Source organism: Camellia sinensis, unplaced genomic scaffold, assembly GCF_055761805.1.
Source record: "Camellia sinensis isolate YWXY unplaced genomic scaffold, ASM5576180v1 Unanchor10, whole genome shotgun sequence".
NCBI classification, from domain to species: domain Eukaryota; kingdom Viridiplantae; phylum Streptophyta; class Magnoliopsida; order Ericales; family Theaceae; genus Camellia; species Camellia sinensis.
In genome coordinates, this window is record NW_028128988.1 from 1,830,820 (window position 1) to 1,847,770 (window position 16,951).

Sequence of the window (16,951 nt, forward strand, 5' to 3'; positions counted from 1 at the left end):
TGACAAATTTCTTTGCTCCAACATCCACGGTCTTGTACTTCTTGTCCAAAGCATCCCACAGCTCCTTTGCCAACTTCTTGGCACAAAACACGTTGAAAAATGAATTTGCCCAGCCATTTAGAACATAGTTCCGGCAAAGGAAGTCTGTTGTTTCCAAGTATCTAGAGCCATGAGCTTCTGTTTGTCTTGCTCATTCTCTTCCACGGTTGGATAGAGCCATGAGCTTCTGTTTGTCTTGCTCAAAAACCTCGCAAGGTTTAGAGTAGTCAGGCAGAATAGCATCTTCTGCTACCTTCTCTTGAAATTCACTCCCGTGAACTTCTCCGAGCACTCATGATGGTTGAGCGAGCCTCCCGAAACAGTAGGAGTAGCAACAGGGTTGACCACAAAGGTCACAACAGCAGGGGTTGGCAAGCTAGATGCCCTGGAGTTCTGATCCCTACCAATATTAGCAGCAGTAGCAGCAGCATCGGTAACAGTTGCCGTTTCTAAAAAATACAACAGAATTTCACTTTCTATGTTTCTAGAAATTAAACTTAACACTAGAAAATCCCACAGTTGGAAATTTAATTCAAAAATAGTCTCCCCACTTAACTTAGAATTGAACATGGTCAGAAATGTTTCCATGAAGACTGGAGGGGTCACATCGGTCCTAGTTAAAACTTAGTTAACCTTTTTGACAAAACTTTTAAGAGCATATTGACTCATAGTCCATGGGAAACAATTTTTAGAATTATGTTTTCTAGGGGATAAACTAGGTTATACCAAACCAAGTTCCAAACTTACATGCAATTTACAAAAAAAATCCTAACAAATTACAAGTAATGTAAAAAATTTCTACAACACTTATAAGCAAATAAAACTTGTTTCTACAAATTGGTAAATGAACCAAATTAAAACTCAAGCAAAACATTGCTTCAAATAAAAAAAAAATGAAACCAATCCAAATAAGGATTCGTATTTGTCTAAAACTCCTTTCCTCGCTTAGGTATTTCTATTCAATCAAAAAGGTTAGTAGTCCAAATTTGTGGTTTTACTGTCCTAAATACTATTCATTAGGATTTGTATTTTTTTTCCCCTCATTCCCTTGCGCATAGGTATTTCCGTAAAGTAAGTTAGCAGAAAATCACAATAAAATACAAAGCAAATAATTGAATGAAATTGTAAAAGCAATAAATTAAATTAATAGCAAAATTAAGTAAAATTAAAATACTAGACAAGTTATACAATTAAACTTATAACTCCCAAATAAATTGCAAACATTATAACTCTAAAAATTAAATTAAAAAATAATTGACAAGAATTATAAGAAATTATAACACAATAATCATGTAAATAAACATAGTCAAGTTACACAAATTTTATAACTCCAAAGATAAATTAAAATTAATTTTCAAGAGTTATAAATTAATTTAATTCAAATTAAACATGTAAATAATTCTAGCAATTAAAATCATACAAACATACTAGGAAATTATAAGCATGTATCAAATTAAAATCTAGAAAACAAAAAACATGCACATTTCCTACAAATCGAGAATCTAGGAAACATGTGAATTAATCAAGTATGTAGGAAAAAAGAACATATATATGATACTAGAAAAGTAGAAACTAATTAGCATGTCATGAAAATAAATTTAAACACTCGCTACAACCAAATGCACCTTTGGCGACTAAATTAGCGACTAAAAAAAATTTAGTCGCCAAAAGTTATGGAATTGGCTACTAAAATGGTTTTTAGTCGGCAAAAGTACAATATTTAGCTACTAATTTTTTTAGTAGGGGTATATTGGTTATTGGCGATTAAAAAAAAATTTAGTCGCTAAAAATTGCTAGAATTGGTGACAAAAAAGAATTTTAATCGCCGTATACTGAGTTTTGGCTATTAAAACCATTTAGTCGTCGAATGAAAAATAAAAAATTATTTTTTACCTTTGGCGACTAAAATTTTGGTTGCCAAAAGTTTGTTTTTAGCGACAAAAAAAATTTTAGTCGCCGCATGTTGAGGTTTGGCTACTAAAATATTTAGTCGTTGAATAGAAAATAGAAAATTATTTTTTTACCTTTGGCGACTAAAATTTTGGTCGCCAAAAGTTTATTTTTAGCGACAAAAAAGAATTTCCGTCGCTGTATATTGAGTTTTGGCGGCTAACATTTTAGTCACCGTTTGAATTGATTTGGCTACTAAATAATTTAGTCATTATTACTGACATTTTTGCCGACAAAGTTTGAAATTAGCCGCCAAAGGTGCCAAAATTTTAGTGGAAAAATAAAAACCTATTGCCGCCCTCCGAGGTATTCTCCTCCGTTTAGGATTACAAAACACTATGGGCTTGTTTGATTTGATTTTGGAAGAGTTGTTTTTGAAAAAAAATTTGGAGAGTGAGTTTAGAAATTTTCTTGGTTTGTTTGGTTGTATATTTTGAAAGTAGTTTTGGAGTTTAGAAGTTTGGGATGATTTGATATTTTCTTATAATTGAATAGATGTGTTTGAGAGAAAAAAATGATTGAGAAAGAGAGAAGAGAGAAAAAAAGTAATTAATTGATATGTAAGAGAGAGAAAGTGATTTTGAAATTTTTTCAAGAAAAACACAAACCAAACAAAATTTTCAAAAATTTTTTCAAAAACAACTCACCCAAAATCAAACCAAACAATCCTTATCTCTCTCTCTCAATTAGTCACCACCAAATCGCACCTCACCTCACCTCACCATAGGCACTTACCACAGGGAAGCATTCGACGTCGCACATTGCCACCGCCACCATCACAAATCGCCACCGTTGCAAATCGCCACCGTCACTGCCGCAATACTAGGTTATATCTCGCTCTTTGTCTCAGTCTCGCGCTCTCTCTCGTTCTCTCTCTCAAGCTTGTCATATCCCCAAATCGTATAAAACTTGCCCTATCCCCTTTCACTCTTATTTCCCAAATCTACCTCGATTTTGCTCTCTCTCTCTCTCTCTCTCTCTCTCTCTGTCGATTTTGCTCTCGATATTCCTCTCTGGATTTCGCTCTGTTTCTCGCTCTATAAATCGCCATGGTCGTCTGAATAAGAGACCTCCAACAGTACGAACTCCCTCAATTTCTTTATCTGGTAATCTTTTCGTTCTCTTCGGATCTCCTCTCTCTTTGTTTCTTCTTATTTTATGACCTGAATCTACTTCTAGGGTTTGGATCGAAACATTAATCTATTTCATTTTTTTTGTTGCATTTTATAGGTCTTTGGATTCATGAAATGGGATGCTCACTGTTGGTGAGCATGGCTTCCCTCATTTGCTTGATAATTTTGCCTATAATATTTTAGTAAGTTGTTTAGCTATACACTGACGTATTTTCTGGGCTTCAGCAATTCAGCAATTGTTTTTGCTGAATTCATTATTGTTTTCTATTGAAGATACCTGTCTCCATATACTAATTTTAACTTTTCTGGTTTGTTTCAGTACAAGGAAAACCATCAAAGGCAGTTGTGGATATCCAGTATTCAATGTTGCAACAAAATTTGTCCATAGCTAATCCAAAATAGGTTGGATGACTTCCACACTTTGATTGTTAGTTTTTAATTTCATCTGTTTAAAATTTGTAGTAATTAGTCTTGTTTCTATTACTATTAATATTATTTGTTTATTTTATTGGAGAGAATCACTGGATAAGATATTCAATGTTTTCACAAGCTAAGTTTTTTGATTTGTGCAGTATGGTGTATAGATCAGTGATGCAATATATAGAGGTGTCGCCATGTACTTGAGATGATTGTTTTGTTACTGTACCTGACTATTTATGAAGTGGACCCTGCTTATATTGGCACATATTTGGAAAATATACATTAGAATTGGCTGATACTTGGATAAAGATGCAGGGTAGATGGTTGTCCTGACTGCAACTGAAACGTAAGTTGATGTTTTACTCCATTTTGCTTTCCTTTTCATTCCAAACTTCTATCAAAAATCATAATCCAAACATAACATTAATAATTGTAGTCTTATTGATCCAACAAACCTAACGCCTGCACCAGACATTTATGCACTTCAATTAAATTCTACACAGCTCTTGAAACCTTTTTTATTTATATTTTTTTCATTTACAAATCAATATCATTTTATTGGGTAATGTTACTTATAGGTGCTCCAAAAGATAAGTGTGCAGTGTTCTTGTGTTCACTAATGGTAGGGAACAAGTGCTCATGCAAGTTGAATTTGGAGTTAAATAGTAATGGTGAAGTAGCCTTCTCAGTTGTGGGCGCTCAAAGCATTCATCTCTCTGGTTTCCTCACCAGTGATGTTGATTCAAGATTCAAAATCCAGTAAAATATAGATGTTTGAGCCCCCAATCATATACATTATGGTGTACAGAAAAAAGAGTAGTGTATTGCATGAATTTAAATAATAGTATCAGTTGATATATTCACGAGTAACTATAACCAAAATTTAAAATACTGATATGTAAATTGAATCTTAATGATGGATGTAAATAAGAAACAATTATAGTAAATTATATGGCTATATACATTGAAAGTATTTTAAGCATTTTAGAGAGTGAAGGTAAGGTGACAACACCAAGGATGTCACTAGAGAGGCTAAGAGAGTTTCAATGTGATGTAGGTCAAGAATGAGAGTTGAGGGAAGTGATAAATCTATGTGAATCTAACAACTATAGCGACGGTTGGAATGGAGGTAAGAATATATAAAGAATAGTGGTATAAAAACTGCAGCTATAGAACCTTATTAAATCTCACTTGTTTGGTGCCTAAACGATATACATGGGGAATGGGAACATGGTTTTGGTCATCTGGTATAGATTGAATTCCTGAGTTTACAATACTATTAATTTGTTGCTTGAAGCCATGTTGAAAAATGTAGCAATGTGGTAGGAGGCTAGGGTTTTTGGGCCAGTTCAATATTTTTCTTATCTCTCTCTCTCTCTCTCTCTCTCTCTCTCTCTCTCCCTCTTATTTAGCATCTCGCTTATGATACATTGGTTGCTATATCCTGTAGCATCTCTCTCTTTCAACCGTCTTTATTATTATTATTATGTTCATTTGAGCAGGAAAACTCAATGGCTTTGGCATTGTGGAGTAGCTTAAAGGGCAGCATGGTATATTGAGAGACTGTATTGAACAACTAATGGCAGTTGAATCATCAAGAACAAATCTTGTGTCTTATCTAAGAGAGGCTCTTCGGGAGCAGGTTGGCTATCATATTTTCCTTTGTATTTTAAAAATTATGATTGAACCTTTACGATTCATGATTTGGGAAAAAATAATCTCTATTTACGGTTCGTATCTCAGTTTCACAATGAGCTTGTTATTATTTTTATTTTTAAATCTCGTAGAAATTTACAGTTAAGGTTGAGTTGTATCCAACTTATATCTCAGGTTGTGTCTGTGTCTTGAATCTGTTAACTGAATGGACTATCATTGTTTATCAGTTAACCAATTTTCAGATAAACTTATTTGGCCTGTAGAAAACTAAATGGTTTTCTGAGTAGTGTAACAAGGCCAGAGAGATCATAACAGGCATTCCTTTGGATCAAAAAACTTCAAGTGCAGTTGTGAAGGGTGTGTACAGGTTCCTAAGGAACAAAGGATGCTTTAAAGGCTAACCAATCTGAAGGAACTTTTCATGGAATCTCAATCTGCTGATTGATTTTGCATTGTGGAGCTAACATATTAGCCTGTTGATTTATTTCTTTGTTACATAATGTTGTACTTGTTGGTATAATTGTAACTCGTTTCTGTTATCTATATTACATTCTTCTGATTAATTTAGATCTTGTGTGATTGTTCTTCTGATTTCTTTATTGAACTATTTTGGGCACATGTTCTAGGAAGAGTTCTTGGTTTTGAGTTGGGTTTATTTGAGGACTTTGAATGCACTCCCTCTTGGACTCTTGAGTGGAATATTTGACTTACAAGAAAGGATCAAGTAAGATCTTATGAATTTTGACTTGAGCAATTAAGTGGTATTCTGAATTTTTTCTTAACCTTGTGCACAGTTTGTTTGTTACTTTCGTTTCTCCGTAAGATAGGAATTGGCAATTAAAATATTTGGATGCTTTGATATTGTGTATATATTATTCATTTTGACACGAGTCTCCATCTTTCAATATCTGTTTTTTTCCCCCCTTTAATTTTTTAGGGATCTCAGGTAGTATCATGAGGTATATATTGTTCTATTATTTTTTTATTGTAACGATGTTCTTTGTGATCAATCTCTTATATAACAGATATAATTTTTGTTGTTGGAAGTATGAATAATTTTGTGCAAGAAAACATTTATGAGTGACTGACATAATAAAATATTTACAGTATTGTGTCAGTGTCCCTAATCTTGACTCCATTCTTGATGTGGATATCAATCTTCTTAGTCAAGGTCCTTTTGAGGAGTATTGTCTATCTTGTGTGCCTTTTTGCTTTTCATACATTAGTGGTGTAAGTTTAACCTGTTCTACTGATGCTTTTCAGGTTCAAGATCTACACTTAATAACTCCTGACTACTTTGTGGAAGTAAGTGGTGCTGTGATACACCCTCTTTCGTATAAGGTCAATGTGATGTAAGTCAAGAAAATTGTTGTAAATTTTAAGAAACATATGAACCTTAGATAAATATTAGGTCAAAAGAATCGGTGCGCGCGTGCATGTGTTCATTTTTACTCAAACTTATCTATTTACTTTGGCAACTTTCTTTAGCGTTTTCAGGTCAGTTTTGGTTATTTTTATCATTCCTTTAAGATTCTTATTTGAACTAAAATCACTTTTTACTTTATGTTAGCCAACTTTGTGATAAGAAATCATTTAGCTATCTGTTTATGTGGTGCTCTTCCTCTATAGCTTTCACTACCAACTAGGAGCTCCCTTGGAGAATGAAAATTTTCTTTCATAAATTCTGAATCAGATTTCACATGCAGTAACTTCTCATTTAGCACTCAATCAGCCCCCTAGGAATATTTATGGCTTTATCATAGTTAAAACCTAATACGGCTTAAACTTAGTCGAAGTAGGACTTTCGGGAGAGAAAAATCAAAACAGCCCCTGAACTACCGTGTAGCTCTCATGGACAGCTTCCCCGTGACAAATAGGACTTGTGACAACTGACGGAATGTAATTCGGACCTGTAGGTTGGGAGTCAGAGTTAAATACGCCCTAAACTTAGTCGAAAAAGGGCTTTCCAGGGGCAAAAACTCAAAACAGCCCCCGAACTACCATGTGGCTCTCACGGGTAGCTTCTCCATGACAAATAGGACTTGTGACAACTGAAGGAATGTAATTCGGACCCGTAGGTTGGGAGTTGATGTAGAATTAAGTAAATTTATGGGAGTGTGATAGTCTTAGGTCAATGATGAGGGTAGTAAAGAGATGGGTAGTTAGCGTCCTTAAAAAAAAAAATACACACACACACAAAAGACCGGTGGCAAAACACTTTAATTAGAATGCCTTAAGCTTTCTCGAAAAAGGGCAATAAGGGGGCGAAAATGGGAAACTGCCCTCGAACCACCGTACGGATGTCACAGCCACCTTCCCCATCACAAATAGGTCCTGTCACAATAAACGGAATGTCATTAGCACACGTAGTTTGGGAGTTAGAGCTGAAAACGCATTAAACTTAACCAAAAAAGGGTGATAAGGGGGCGAAAATGCGAAACAGCCCCCAACCCACCGTACAGATGTCATGGCCACCTTCCCCGTGGCAAATAGGACCTATGACAATAGATGGAATGTAATTAGCACATTTAGGTTGGGAGTTGAAGCCGAAAACGCCTTAAACTTAATCGAAAAAGGATGTTAAGAGGGCGAAAATGCAAAATAGCTCCCGAACCACCGTAAGAATGTCACGGCCACCTTACCTGTCACAAATAGAACATGTAACAATAGACGGAATGTAATTAGCACACGTAGTTTGGGATTTAGAGCCAAAAACGTATTAAACTTAATCGAAAAGGGCGTTAAGCGGGCGAAAATGGGAATCAGCCCCGATCCACCGTACGGATGTCACAACCACCTTTTCTATGACAAATAGGACCTATGACAACAGAAGGAATGTAATTAGCACAAGTTGGTTGGGAGTTAGAGCCGAAAACGCCTTAAACTTAACCGAAAAATGGCGTTAAGGGGGCTAAAATGAGAAACAGCTTCCGAACCAGCGTAAAAATGTCACAACCACCTTTCCTGTGGCAAATAGGACCTGTGACAGCAGACGGAATGTAATTAGCATGTTTAGGTTGGGAGTTAGAGCTGAAAACCCCTTAAACTTAACTGAAAACGGGCGTTGAGAGGGCGAAAATGCGAATCAGCCCCCAAACCACCGTACGGATGTCATAGCCACCTTTGCCATGAAAAATAGGATTTGTGATAATAGACGGAACGTAATTAACACGTGTAGGTTGGGAGTTAGAGCCAAAAACACCTTAAACTTAACCGAAAAAGGACGCTAAGGGGGCGAAAATGCGGAACAGCTTCCGAACCAGCATACAGATGTCACGGCCACCTTCCCCATGGAAAATAAGACTTGTGACAATAGACAGAATGTAATTAGTACATTTAGGTTGGGAGTTAGAGCCAAAAACGCCTTAAACTTAACCGAAAGAGGGCATTAAGGGGGCGAAAATGCGAATCAGCCCCCGAACCACTGTACGGATGAGACGGCTACCTTTGCCGTGACAAATAAGACCTGTGACAATAGACGAAATGTAATTAGCATGTGTAGGTTGGGAGTTAGAGCCAAAAACACCATGAACTTAATCGAAAAAGCGCATTAAGGGGGCGAAAATGCGAAACAACTTCCAAACCAGCATACAGATGTCACGGCCACCTTTCTCATGGCAAATAGGACCTGTGACAACAGACGGAATGTAATTAGTACGTTTAGGTTGGAAGTTAGAGCCAAAAATGCCTTAAACTTAATCGAAAGAGGGCGTTAAGGGGGCGAAAATGCGAATGAACCCCCGAACCATAGATGAAATGTAATTAGCACGTGTAGCACGTGTAGGTTGGGAGTTAGAGGAAAAAACACCTTAAACTTAATCGAAAAAAGGTGTTAAGGGGGTGAAAATGCGAAACAGCTGGCAAACTAGCATACAGATGTCACGGCCACCTACCCCGTGGCAAATAGGACCTGTGACAATAGACGGAATGTAATTAGCAAATTTAGGTTGGGAGTTAGAGCTAAAAACACCCTAAACTTAACTGAAAAAGGGCTTTAAGGGGGCGAAAATGCGAAACCGCTTCCGAACCAGCATACAGATGTCACAGCCACCTTTCTCGTGGCAAATAGAACCTGTGACAGCAGACGACATCTAATTAGCACGTTTAGGTTGGGAGTTAGAGCCAAAAATTCCTTAAAGTTAACCGAAAAGGGGCGTTAAGGGGCGAAAATGCGAATCCGCTCCCGAACCACCATATGGATGTTACGGCCACCTTCCTTTTGACAAATAGGACCTATGACAACATACAGAATGTAATTATCATGTGTAGGTTGGGAGTTAGAGCCAAAAACGCCTTAAGCTTAACCGAAAGAGTGCGTTAAGGGGGGCGAAAATGCAAAATAGCTTTCGAACCATCGTAGGGTTGTCACGGCCACCTTTCTCATGGAAAATAGAACCTATGACAACAGACGGAATGTAATTAGCACATTTAGGTTGGAAGTTAAAGCCGAAAACGCCTTAAACTTAATCGAAAGAGGGCATTAAGGGGGCGAAAATGCGAATCAACCGCCGAACTGCCGCACCGATATCACGGCCACCATTGTTGTGACAAATAGGACCTGTGACAACAGACAGAATGTAATTACCACGTGTAGGGCAAATAGGACCTGTGACAGTAGACGGAATGTAATTACCACGTTTAGGTTGGGAGTTAGAGCCGAAAACGCCTTAAACTTGACAAAAAAATTGCGTTAAGAGGGAATGCGAATCAAGCCCCAAACCACTGTACGGATGTCACAGCCACCTTCACTGTGACAAATAGGACCTGTAACAACAGACGGAATGTAATTAGCACGTGTAGGTTGGGATTTAGAGCCAAAAACGCCTTAAGCTTAACCAAAAAAGGGCGTTAAGGGAGCGAAAAATCGAAACAACCCCGGAACCATAGTAGGGATGCCACGGCCAGCTTTCCCTTGACATATATGACTTGTGACAATAGACGGAATGTCATTAGCACACGTAGTTTGGGAGTTAGAATTGGAAACGACTTAAACTTATTCCAGAAAGGGAGAGTTTGACATCCAATAAATGTTCAACTTTTTCATTGTGAATGATGCCATTGTTTCATCATACACGGTGGTCATTTGGGTGGTAAACGTATTAAGAAAGCATGATATGGTTATGGAGATAACCCCGTAGATTATTCACTCATTTTACTTTGATTAAGAAAATGAGAATGAAGAATAGTTAAAATAAATTTACCACCAAAACATTCTACTCATAAAAATTTATTTTATGAAGAGGTATGCTCCTAAAAATTATTTGTAAATTGAAATCAAGTTCGAAATAAATCTTTTATGATACATACATATGATTATATTTCGAAAAAAATATTTTTATAGATTGTTCTACCTTAAATGCATGTTATTATAACATTTTTCCTATGTTTTTCTGAATTGATATTTCGTAATGGATGCAATTGTTTTTTTATTTTTTGTAGATGGCTTTTGGCGTGGACTTGTGGATAGTCTACATTTTTGTTTATGGAGGACACTTGACACTTTTGTATAATCCTGCTACCTTTGTCTTCCTCTACTTTTGTGAAAGTATTTTTTGTATACGGAGGGCTTTGATGTTTGTGTGATTCTATATTTTGTATGGAATTATTATTTTAGTTTGGACAATAGTTGGTTTGTATGGACTTTGACATTTAAAGTTATTCATTTTTTGTATACGGATGCAGATTGTGAAATGATTGATAGTATACGTATTATTTTATTTATATACGTATTACAGGTTGCATGGAATATAGATAGGTTGTGGAGAAATTATAATTTTGTAATAAAACATAAGATCATGTTTTTGGCGACTAAATAATTTGTACCTAAAAAGAAATTGGAAAAATAGTTTGGCTGACTAAAAGTTTTGTAGCAAAAAAAAAAATTAAACATTTGGCGACTTAAAGCTTTGTAGCCAAAGGAAAAATCAAACAATTGGCTACCAAAAGTTTTGTAGCAAAAAAAAAATCAAACATTTGGCAACTTAAAGTTCTATAGCAAAAAAAAAATTAAAAATTTGGCGACTAAAATATTTTGTAGCTAAAAACAAAAGCTGAAGAATAAAAGAACTTTTGCTTACTAAAAATTTAGTAGCCAAAAACATAACACTTTAGGCGACTAAACCTTTAGTAGCCAAAAACAGAACACTTTTGCCCACTAAAATATTAGTAGCCAAAACAAAAATTATTTGCCAACTAAAATTTTAGTAGCCAAGAACATAACACTTTAGGCGGCTAAACCTTTAGTAGCCAAAAATGTGCTATTTAATTTTATTTCCAACCTTTTGGTGACTACAAATTTAGTCAGCAATTGAATACATTTAGTTACTAAAATAATTTTAGTCGCCAATTATCTTCCCCGACAATTTTTCAGCGACTAATGTTGCGACCAAATAATTTAGTCGCTAAAAGCCATAGGTGACTAAAAATTGACTTTTGGCGACTAAAAATTTAGTCTCCAAAAGTGAAAATTCTTGTAGTGACTTATGAACATGCACATTATATTATAAAATTATAACACAATAAAACAGGCAAAGCATGGTAAGAAATTGTGAATCATGCTCATAAAATAAAATCATACTAAACTTAATAAACATTGAAAAATTAAACACGAATTTGTAGCCAATAATTCATACATGTAACAGTAGCCTTCTATGTAAAGTCAATGGATTATCTAATCAAGACTAGCATGTACATAAAACAAACAACTAACCAACAATTATTTATTTATTTAAATAAATCTAATCATGCATAGCAAAGTTGAATTCAATTATTTATTTATTTATGTTTTTTTCGAAACCCAACGTCAAGGAAGTGTACAATGGTCCTAAGAAAACAGTATAATGTACAGAACCTGTTGTATATGACAATACTGGCAGAAGGTAATCTAATATGAAACTTATTCGTCCAATCTTATGAGAAAAATATATTTAATATGTTTTACGATGGTTGCACAAATTGCATGATTAAATAAAATAAATAAATTCATATTTGATAAATTAAATTATAGAATATCAAATAAATTCATATTTGATAAATTACATTATAGAACATGGAACAGAAATACAAATCACATAATATATTGAAAGACGAGAAATCAAATCGAAGCTTGTGTGGTACCACAGTCTCCTTAAAATAGATTAGCCGCCTAAACCATGGGTGCTAGAGGTACGTCTACTTCTGCCTCCCAGGATACGATGGTTTAGACCGGCTAATGTAGAAGCACCTTCTGTTAGCTTTGGCAAACCGACAATGGCAGCACTCTCTCACACAGGAAGAAAATTATAGGAGCAAGCAAACTGACTGTATAATTCTGGAAGCCAAAAATTTTGTGTTGACAACCAAAGAAGTTGATCTCTATTTATACACAATGGAGGAGAGAGGAGGAGCCTCCAGCCATCAAGGCTGGCACCAAATACAAGCTATTACTCTTGCAAAACTGCTGGAGTAATGCACCAAAACTAATGGGTCAATTAGTATATGAGTTATACACTTTATATACACACGTGTATATGAGGCCATTACTCCTGCAAAACTGTTAGAGTAATGCAACAAAACTGATGGGTCAATTAGTATATGAGTTATATACTCTATATACACACGTGTATATATGCAACAGACGTGACCCAAAAAGATTAGGTTGGTGGACCACCAATCCGGCCCAGTCTAAACTGAACCCATTCCTCAAGCCCCTAAGCCCAAGATCTACGATACATGGGCCAGGACCGGTCCAGGTGGGCAGCGCGCGCACGTGACAATTTTTCCATAACCAACTTGGACTATAGTTTTGGCCCAAATCCATCCTTGAAGCATCTATAACTCCCTTCCTTCAAAAAAATTTGGATGCCCCAAAGGGCTCATACCTTTATCAAAATCTTGAGGTTTAAATTCCCATCAAAGTTTTTCTTTACAATCAATGTGGGATTAGTAGTTATACACAATTCTTAATACCTCATTCATGAGACCAACTTTATGAGACAATTTCTCATTCAATTCTTAATGGTTTTTGGTAATTCTTTTTGTGGTGTAAAGATCTTATTACAAAGAATGTAAACCCATTTAATCCCACATCAACCAATGGTTGGGACCTACTTTAATTTCTCAATAAAGTCACCATAAAATCATTTTTTCCAACAATTTTTTGTTTTTAAAATTTGTAAAACTTTAATTTATAAAGTGATCCCATTCATCAAAATTGCTGAAGTTGCCACTCTTATCTAATCCCTTGCATTAGTAATTTGTAGAGGTAGTAAATGAGCGGGTTAAAACAAGTTACATAATAAAATAATTCAACCCAATCCGTTTATTTACTGGTTGGGTTTAAATGGGTCAGGATTAAATGGAGTGCAAATTGGACAAATCAACTCGACTAACCCGTTTACTTTAATAAACTTACTTCGTAATATATTCAAGTTTTAAAAATAATAAAAAATGGTGCCAAACAAAAAATGTCATAAATAGTTTTTAGAAAATTACATACACATGTATATAGTCCTATATTTAAAAAAGAAAAAAAAATTGAAAATAACACATATATAACAATATATATATATATATATATATATATATATATATATATATATATATATATATATATATATTGTGTTTCCATATCTGTAGACTAGCAGGTGGCACACGCATTTACGTATACAATTCGAATAAGTAAGAATAAAAATAAATAATTTAGAAATTAATATTCTAATATGTATATGTTGACCAAGTGATGCGAGACTTCTTAATGAAATGGAAGGTCTTGGGTTCAAACCTCTTTCAACACTTTATGTAATTTTTGTTTTTAGGACAAAAAAAATATGCCATGTGGCATGAGGAGAAGGCTTGGACACCAAATCTAGCCTTCACTTAATAATAGTATAAATAAATATGCCACGTGGTATTAGGAGAAGATTTGGACACCAAATCTAACCTTCACTTAATAATAGTATAGATAAATAGATAGATAGATGTGTATATCTTCTATACATCTATTTATACTATTATTAAAAGTGAACAACTCACTTGATTTTATGAACCTCTTTCTCTCCTTTTGCCAAGTATCAATTTCTCTATTCAAAAGGAAAAGAAATTATAGTTACACATAGGGATGTGCGTGGTGCGGTTTGGGCGGTTTGAGGGTAAAATTACAAACCAAATGGCGGGTTAGCAGATTGACAAATTGCGGTTTGGGTGGTTTTTGGCGGATTGAAGAATATTTTAACTAATTATCATACATTTACATAATATGTAATATTAATTTGTATAATATTTTTTAGATGTATAACACAGTAATTTTACATAATATGTTTCATAGATATAACCAGTAATTTGTAATAAATTTCATATCTTAAATCTCTCTCACACTTATTTTTACATTGATATTTCATTAGAAGTTAAAAAATATATATGTATTAACTATAGCGGAGCGGAGCGGTTCGATTGGCGGATTATAAATTTTAAAGTTTAAACCACGGCTAGCGATTAGAGCGGTATGGATTGATGTGGATCGGTACGGTTTTAACGGATTAGGCAGTATCTTGCATAGCCCTAGTTACACAAGGGGGCACAAGACCTTAACCAATGATCATTGATTGACATAATAAAAAATACTTTTCACTACTTAAGCAACATAGAAAATATGTTTTGAATTTAATATTAAAATTCATATTTTAAATACACCTATCAAGTGGGCTCACATTCCTAGTAGATATAGATGCATGCAAATAGAGCTAGAACTAGTTGAAAAAAACAATTTAAAAATTGAAGTTAGAGGGAGAGATAAATATTGTTCAAAGAATTTTGTTGCCAAATAATTAGCAGTCCAAATCCTCTCTAGTCAGTGTCTCTAGCCATTCCTCCGGTCAACGACCAAGATTTGGCCACGTCACTTTAGGCAAAAGCTATGGCTCAAATCAGATGCTTTCTAATAAAAATAAAAATAAAAATTTCATTTCATTTCATTCAACACAGCAACAGAGTTCCTCCCATTCACTTTTTTTCTCCCTCTTCGAAGCTCTGGTGAACGACAATTGGCGGTGAATCCAAGTCGGCGACGAACATCAACAGTCTCTCCCTCTGTCTTATTAACAAAGTAAATCTGCATCAGATCAACAAACCCAACTGAGTGCTGAAGCAGCATGGGCTCAAATGTTCAAATCTCTAAACAAGAAAAAGAAAACACAGACAAAGTAGAAAATTGCAAGCAATGGGAGTCTTTTTAACTAGGTCCTAAATTTGGAAATGGGTTTGTTCTATAGAGTTGAAGAACTGAAGATTCAAGTGAAAAATTAGAAAAATCCCACAAAAACAACAAAAATCTAGGCCTATGCCTAATAGCCTAAACTCTAACAATGACTTCAAATTTTTCACTAGCCAATAAGCCAAAAATAGATTCACTCTGTTTTCATTTTCAAAAAAAAAAAAAATACTAAGATTAATTCAGTGAAAAATAGAACCCAAATTGTATAAACTGAAAAGGAGCAACTGGGTCTACTCCAAATCTAAAAATGGAGTCAAAAAACAAAGCCAAAGGCAGTAAGAAAAGCAAAAAAAGATCACATTTTTAGAGGATTTACATCTTCAAGCTCTTCAAAACCCAAAAATAGAATTGAAAAGAAGATAAGAGCTAATGTAGATTAGCAGAAAATGAAAGAGATTTAGCGGGGCACTTACTCGTCCAATCTCATCATCATTGATGACAATGAACTCATTCCTGTTGACGACGAACTCAGTCTTTTGGTATCTTTTGTTTTTTTTTTTATTATTTTTATTAGCAAGCATTTGATCTAAGCCGTAGCTTTTGCCCAAAGTGACGTGGCCAAATCCTGGCCGTTGACAGGAGGAATAGTTGGAGACACTGGATGGAGAGGATCTAAACTCAATAATCAGAAGCAAACCAAATAAAAAAATAAAGTTAGAGAGAGATGCCATGGGTTATAGATAATTTGTTTTGTTTGACTGTTGTTTCATACCATCTAAAAACCTTGTACTCATTCATTATTCATACTATTCAATACAAAGTTTCTCTTCTCTCTCTCTAATATCATATTAGGGTCTAAACCCATAAAATTATAGGCAGATTGGCGGGTTCGGGTCAATCTTACCAACTCTAGAAAATTTGTAAAGGGGATTAGAATTTGTTTAACTTTCGTTTCCATATAAAACTTGATATATTTCATTTTTCTTACCTTTCATGATTTGCAGATATTTTTAAAATCCTAAAAATTTATAAATGGACAATTATTGTCGTTGTTCTACCCATCTTTCGACATTTTCCTTCCTCTCTAATAAGTGCAATTTGTCATGTGTATTTTCATTCTTTATGCTCACCCACTTGTGAGTCGACTGAAAATAAATCGAAAGTTCCAATGAATGTTTTGTGATAAAATAGCTCTTGCCCAACTCAACTCATTAATCTACAAAGTTCACACACAAAACAGTTTACAATTAAGGTGTCCTTTGGCAAAATTTATAGTTTACTATTTTTTTTATACAAGAAACAATAAATATGTTTATGTTTATTTTCAATAAAAACGAATACAAAAAACATGTTTGGTATATAAGCATTTTAAAATTTTATTTTAAAAACAAGTGAAAATGAAAGTTATAGGAAGTGATTGTCAATGATTAGAGATAATGGCCAGAGGTGGTTGTTGGCAACGAGAGGTAATGGCTAGAGGTGATTATTGACCACAAGAAGTAGTTAGAGATAATGACTGGTCAACCGCCTAAAGTTGTAATTGAAAATGATTTTCAATAAAAAA

At 34.7% G+C, this 16,951-nt stretch overlaps 1 long non-coding RNA gene across 14 annotated transcripts; it reads left to right on the forward strand.

The window, feature by feature from the left end:
- The first annotated feature begins 2,624 nt into the window (after positions 1-2,624).
- On the forward strand, positions 2,625-10,869 carry LOC145814482 (uncharacterized). Of its 14 annotated transcripts, none has more exons than XR_014357838.1 (6): positions 2,625-2,815; positions 3,220-3,304; positions 3,442-3,524; positions 5,045-5,184; positions 6,462-6,550; positions 10,638-10,869. It is a non-coding gene; the product is annotated as an uncharacterized LOC145814482 (long non-coding RNA). The 14 variants fall into 14 exon arrangements; XR_014357831.1 differs by having other exon boundaries at positions 6,462-6,503; XR_014357834.1 differs by having other exon boundaries at positions 2,630-3,095.
- Positions 10,870-16,951: the final 6,082 nt, after the last annotated feature.